Consider the following 7,608-nt stretch of genomic DNA (forward strand, 5'->3'; position numbering starts at 1 on the left):
TCCACCTCCACAATGGGTGCAAGAGATGGCAAATATGAGATTACAATTAAATGCGCTAACAAGCTTATTTCAAATGAAAATAGGAAGTATCCCAAGAAGTTTGCTCACTTATTTCCGACTCCTTCACGATTACAAGTACTTATTGTTTGCACATTCAATATTTGTATGTCCAAATAGCACAACCAAGTGAAACAACTGTCATACAATTGATCCCGTAATGCTTCACTTACCAGTGAGTTTTTCTATATTCTTGATGTTTAATTTGTTTCTGTTTGCCACCTGTAATGCTAACACTGTTATCAGTTAGCAAAAAGTAGTTGTAGTCTGTACCAAAATTGTAACAAAAAGTAGTTGATGAGGTTGAAATGTTGTGGGAACAATTGCAAAGTGATTGTTGATATTAAAGGACAGCACGTGCGATTTAATGGATTTTGTTCATATCAAATTCAATTGCAATTTAATGTTATGTATGGCTAAATTTCAGTCTGGTTTTTGAGTGTCTGGGGGTTATTGATAAGTTTTGAGTAATTGAAGCAAGTACAATTCACATAGGTTCTGGTGCTAAGGGCTGGAGGTCATTGAATTTTTAGAGCTAAAACTGGTTGAGGTTTCCCCTGGCTAATTAACTTGCCCTCAGCCCCAATATGCATTGTTAAAAATGGCTTGCCCTGCTGTGACTCTAGATGCATCAAATGTTGGAGGCACTGTCTTAAAAAAATGAAGTTGAAAGCTCTACTAGACAGTATGGGAATCCTTCTTCTCAACCATTTGTTTCAAACTGAGATGGTAGGACGCTGACATTATAAGCTTGCTGGTCTTAGGCTGAAATTATTCTCATATGTGTTGATTTGCTTACACCCTTCTATTTTCTCTCTTATTGCCTGATATTGCTTAACTAGATTATTCCAAGATTAAAAAAGACATTCTTTTTTTTTATTATTGATAACCGTGGTGTCCGGGCCAGCTTGCGCGCACCTCGACTAATTCCACGGGATACCTGTCACCTTCCACCAAGGCTTGGATAGATGGAACAAATTATCTAGTATTTGCCTCCGCTGGGATTTGAACCTGAGACCTCAAGGTTTTCACCCACTTCATTGACCACTAGGCCACACCCTTGGGTGCTTTTTTTTTTAAAACAAAAAAAAAAAAAAAAAAAGACATTCTTGAGAGACTGTAACTGGTTCTGTTTTGTGTTTTGGCTTCTGCCTATTGACCATACAAAAGTTTGCTAATTATTTGAATGAGCTTTCTCTGGTCGATTAGGTTTTACTTTCAATCCAATGAAACAAAAAAGCACTACTCAACATACTTACCATATTTATTTTTGTTTGCTGATTTAACACCCATTGTTGCTCAGTAAAAGGCTGCTAGAATAGAGCAGTGATTGCAGTGTTTTAAAGTGAAGTTGTTTGAAACTACTAATTAGTTTTTTGGGGAATTAAATTTCTAAGACACTTCAAAACTTATATCACTTTTTCAGATAAAAATGTTAAGAATGGAGTAGAAAGGACACTTTTATGATTAGGGTTAATGACACTATTTTTAAAAAACCCTAAAGTTTTCTTATTTACAAAAAAATCCTCTCCTCCTCCTCCCACTCCTCCCCTCCTCCTCCTCCTTCCACCACTTCTCCCCCTCCCCTTATTTCTCAATCTCGCAATGCTCCTCTCTATCCCGTGCCACTCCTAATCCTCAAACATTTAGGAAAGATGTTTCAAATATCTAGAGAAATATTTCAAATATGTATTGAAATATTTCAAACATCTGCACACATATGTGGGGACGTTTGAAACATCTGTGAAAAAAAGATCAATGAGAACAACACTAGAAAAAAAAGAAAGAAGCAGAAGAAATATCCCGATGGATGTTTCAAACAACTCGGGGATATTTCAAACAACCCAAGAATGTTTCAAACATCCCGGAAGATGTTTCAAACATCCCGAAAGATGTCACCCCGTGAGATGTTTCAAACATCCCGGGAGATGTTTCAAACATCCTCGTGGATGTTTCAGCAGAATACTCATTTATGGGGGGATGTCTCAAAATATCTTGAGAATATTTTGTAAAATACTTACTTTGTAAAATTTTATATTTTTCTCTTTTTCTCGTATATTTTAAACCACTAGAAAAAAAAGAAAAAAATAAAAAAAGAAGAAGAAAGATGAAAATGAGATGAAAAGGGAAAAAAACAAAATGAAGAAGAAGATGGCATGGACGAACCAGCAGCAGCAACAACAAAAATTGAAGAGAAAGAAGAAAGTAAGGAGAAGAATGAGAGAATGAGAAAGAAGAAAGGAGAAGAAGAAGTAAAGAGGAGAAAGAAGAGGGAAATGAAAATTGGAATGGGTATGATTTTTTAAAAATTTTGAAAATTTTAATATTTACCCACAATTTTTATTTTTTTTAATCTGACCCCCGAACCCCTTTAATTACACATTTTTTTGTTAACCAAATAATGTGTCCTATATTTCTACACAAGACTTGAAAAGTCTTTTTTACCTCATTTTTCCTAGTTTTTATGCAAGCACCCAATTTAGGAGATGGCGTTCCGTCACCCACTGGGCCAAGAAGATCTTTTGACGAAAGTAACAATGAAAACGAAGCAAATGACAATTAGTAATCATTATTAGGATGAACTATATTTTTTTTTTGTGTTGTAACCGTTGAATAACTTTTGCAACTTAAACTTGAATCTTAGATAATATGGATTTTGGGCACTTCTATTTTAATATTATGAATATTTTGCTTATCTAACTCTCTATAATTTATGTTAATTATTATGATGGGTGCTTGATTACATATTATAATGGATTGTGTGCAGTAAAAAGGATCTAAATGTGATATTAAAAAATTAACATTAAAAATATTACAATTATGGCAGTATAAACTGGACAGCTTTTGGCTATAATTTGAAAGACAATAATTACGGCGGTTAACAACCGCCACAATCAGCAAAGTCAACAGTCATTTTTAACAATGCATATTGGGGCGGTTTACTCTGCATATTGTGGCGGTTAAAAGCAAACCGTCGTATTATACCTTTTGGCGGAAGCGATTATGGCGGTTTTGGAAACCTCTATTAACTACAATTACGGCGGTTCTGAACCGCCGCTATACACATATTAGTCCGCCGCAATTACCCCCTTTTATAGGGTAAAGATACTTGTATTCTTTACTTTCTGCAATTATTATTCCGCAACTGTAGTGTAAGGAACACGTAGAAGAACCAGGTCCTTTTATAATTTGTGTACGCGAAAAATTAGATACCACACAAATCACATCCCCCTCGCCCTCTTGTGTGGTATTGAAGTATAAAATATCAACTATGATATACCAAGTTACTAAATAACTGCTCTTATTAAGTCACTATTTTCGATGCTGAAAGGTTCAATGTTGTATAGAGAAACCATGAAAAGTTCATCTACTTGAGAGAAGAAGAGGAGAGTTTTATAAAATAATAATGGGTACAAGGATTTTTGGAAGATAGATACGTTTAAGAGTCAGGTTTATTTCAGGTGAGTTTACCTTTAATGGATCAGGTTGGATTTATTTATTGTTTGGGTGATAATTATTTTATGTGGCCAAAAATTTTAAAAGTTAATTTGAACTGCCAAGTCAGCTTTTTTCACCGAAAATATTAAGAAATCCGGCTATCATCAGTGTGCAACAGTAATAGTTAAGTGACTTTGTTGTTACAATTGAAAGAAAAGTGACTTTGCTCCATGATTTCCAATAGTTCAGTGATCATCTGAGTAATGGACTCGACAATTTTACAAAAGTCTTAGCTCACGGGCTACTTTTTAGGTTGAATTAAATTAAACCTGTTAAACGGATCGGGCCAACCCACTTACAAACCGGTTCGATCCGGTTCAGCCCGGTCCGCTAGGGGGTGGGACAGATTGGGGAGGGTTAGGGGTGGAGTCAGACGGGCGCAAGCCTTTTTTGATAACCGGTGCCCCGGAACCTGGTTAGCCCGGTTATCCACTACCAGGTTTTTATCGGGCTACAGTCCGGTCAAGCTCGGTTACCGTTGGATAATTTTTTATTTTTTTTTTACCGTTGCCAACGGTCAATTCAAAAATCACCATTTGGGCAATGGCCATTTTTGTATTTTTGGCCATTTCGGCCAATCCCATTAAGAAAATAGCCCCTCATCCCTAATAATTGATAAATTATAATTTTAAACCTCTAAAGATTATAAATAGCCCCTCATCTTCTTCATTTTTCTCACAATTTACTCTCTTACTACTCTAATTCTCTCTTAATTCTCTCTTGATAATATTGCTTATTGCTCTCAAGTTCTCAATTACTTATTGTTTCAAGTTTCGTCAAACATTTACTTTAGCCACTACAAAATTATAATTATCAAATATCAAGTATTCAAGTGAAGTGTGGTATCAATATCATCAAATATCAATTGAAGTGTGATATCAAATTTAGTGCGCCATCCGAAATCCCGGTATACTCGTTCATCTCTTTCTCTTTTTTGGTGTATATTTTTATTTTAATATTTAGAATTATTAATTTAATTTTTTTATTTAATTTACATAATGGATATATTTAGATTAGCCAAAAAAGCGTATACTAGTAGGAGTGATAGTAGTAAGAGTAAAAATCCTAAAAGATTAGGAGGTGGTGTTGGTTCTTCTAGTAGCTTTACACATATTTCTGAAAGTTCACCTGAAGATTTAAATGTAGATTATGAGCAACTTCAAGAAGATTATGATATAGATGATAATATGATATTCAATCACCTGATAATCTTGAAACACTACTACCTACACCTGGTACTACTAGTCAAAATACTAGGGGTGGAGGTCGTGGTAATACAGGTAGGCCTCCCCTCCCTATTAAAAAGAATCGAAGATTAAGAAGTAAGTGTTTGAATTTTTTTTGAAAGACTAGAAGAAGATAGAAATTATGTAAGGTGTCAAATTTGTAAGGAAGTTTATAAACATGAAACCTGAGGTAAGTAAAGGGGAACGGGTCAACTTCATATGCACATGGTAGATAACCACCCTATTACATGTGGTGCTGGTGAGGAAGGTGGCTAACAAAAACTTAACTCGGGTACTGGCAGTTTGATAGGTAAATATGATATAGTGAAAGATCGGGAAGAATTAGCTAAAATGATTGTTTTAGGTTGTTTACCTTTTAGTGTTGCTGCTTCACTATATCTTGTTTGTCACGACCCAAAATCCATAAAGGTCGTGATGGCGCCAGACACCACTGTCCGGCAAGCCAACAATAATTACTTAATTTGGTTCTCGTTTTAATATTTTGAAATCATTTTTTTTCCTTTCATTAAACAGTAGAAGATGAAATTTATTGAGTAAATGATAATATTTTTAACAAATTTCAATACAAAATAATTCATAGTCACCCCGAAACCCGGTGTCACAAGTGCATGAGTATCAACTAGGAAAGTAAAATAAAATACAGCATCTGTCCGAAATACAAATTTGGATAGGAGAAATATAAATACTCTGAAGGAGACTCTGGCGGCTGCGGGTCGTAATGTGGAATTCAGCTCACGTAAGTCCCCGTATGCATACACGCCTCTGCTCTCACAAGGCCACTAGTCATATATGTACCTGCACAAAAATGTGCAGCAAGTGTAGCATGAGTATGTAAGCAACGTGTACCCAGTAAGTATTTAGCCTAACCCCAGAGAAGTAGTAACGAGGGGTTGACATCGACGCTTACTAGTGGTCCAATAAGGCAAATACAGTTAGAAGTAAAACAGATATGGGGCAGAATAAATACGCGAATTAAACAAATATAAATATGTGGTACAATCTTCCTCTCAACAATAAACCCAACTCCCGATTAGCAGTCACCTCCTCCCCCGGAGTACATATATATATATATATATATAATGGACCTCACCAGATGGGTCGCCGTAAATCAAATCAGGAAAACTCCCAAATACACTGGCCCTTTGTACAATTAATACGCACGATTCCCTAGAAGAATTTTTACAGAAATACCAAGGTGTATGGCCCGATCCCATCATAATATGGTATATAACCATAGATACATCTATTATATATATATATATATATCTATATATATATATATATATATATATATATATATATATATATATATATATATATATATATATATGCTGAGGCGAACGATCCGCTCCCATGAGAGTGTGGTACATAATTATGCCGAGGCGAACGACCCGATCCCATAAAGTGTGGTACATAATCCTGCCGAAGCGAATGGCCCAATCCTATAAAGTGTGTGCACTGCCGAGGGTCGAACGACACGAACCATAGATGTATCTATCCTACTGAGGCGAACAGCCCGGTCCCATTAGAATAAGAAAGCTCTGACGGGTCCTTGACTCTACTCACGAAGGGACAGGTGAGTTTTAGCAAAGTTTTGGGGAAAGCCCTTCGATGAAAACACGTAACGTGGGGGAAGTTCGTAAGAGGAGTACAATTATTCCCCGCTCCCATTAGAATAAGAAAGCTTTGACGGGCCCTTGACTCCACTCACGAAGGGACATGTGAGTTTTAGCAAAGTTTTGGGGAAAGCCTTTCGATGAGAACACGTAACGCGGGGGAAGTTCGTAAGAGGAGTACAATTATTCCATAGCAAGTCCAAAAGTTCATCTGATCTCTACAATAACGAGTCTGCCGCTCTACACAAGTCTAGTCTTAAATTTTAACATGTAATAAGGAACCTAATAGGCAAGAGACAACTCAAATAGTACAGTTATAGCATGGCATGGACCTGAGTTTACCCGGACAATAACATGAATATAGCTACATACGGACTCTCGTCACCTCGTGCGTACGTAACCCCCGCAACCAGTAGCAAATATCAATTACAACACTTGGGGGATAGTTTCCCCCTCATAGAGTTAGACAGGAGACTTACCTCGCTCCGAAATTCCATAACTGGCTCTAAAGCCTCTCTAACACCTCAAACCGGTGACCGCCGATCCAAAATTAGTCAAATAAGATGCAACCCAATCAAAATATACTTTAATACTCATAATTAGTCAATTTATAACAATTTCCAATTCCGCTCGAAAATCGATAAAGCAAACCCTCGGGCCCACGTGCCCGGATTCCGAATATTTTCAAAGATAAACACTACCCATAGCATTACGAACTCCAATATATAATTTATTCTCAATTTCATGCCCAGATTCATGATCAAATTCCAAGAATACCAATTTCTAGGTTTTTCTTCAAAATCTCAAATTTTTACAAATTTTCATGCTTGAATCCATGTAAAAACCATGTATTTAACTCACAATGTAAAGAAATCACTTACCCTATTATAGTTGATGAAGATGGCACTCCAAAAGTGCTCCAAAATCGGCTCCCATGGACCAAAATCGGCTCCCATGGACGAAATGAAGTGAAATGAGCCAAAACCCCATTTTATAAAACCTCACTGCCCAGCGATCCTCGCAAATGCGATACAATAGTCGCTTCTGTGGCTCCGCACCTGCGAAAATTCCACCGCAGGTGCGGTTCAAGCTCAGCCCAACATTCTTGCATCTACGCTTCATGTAGCACATCTGCGCGTCCGCTTATGCGCTCCATGCGCTGCACCTGCGCCCATCGCCCGCTCCTGCGT

The sequence above is a fragment of the Nicotiana tomentosiformis genome, chromosome 3 (assembly GCF_000390325.3).
Source record: "Nicotiana tomentosiformis chromosome 3, ASM39032v3, whole genome shotgun sequence".
Lineage (NCBI taxonomy): Eukaryota > Viridiplantae > Streptophyta > Magnoliopsida > Solanales > Solanaceae > Nicotiana > Nicotiana tomentosiformis.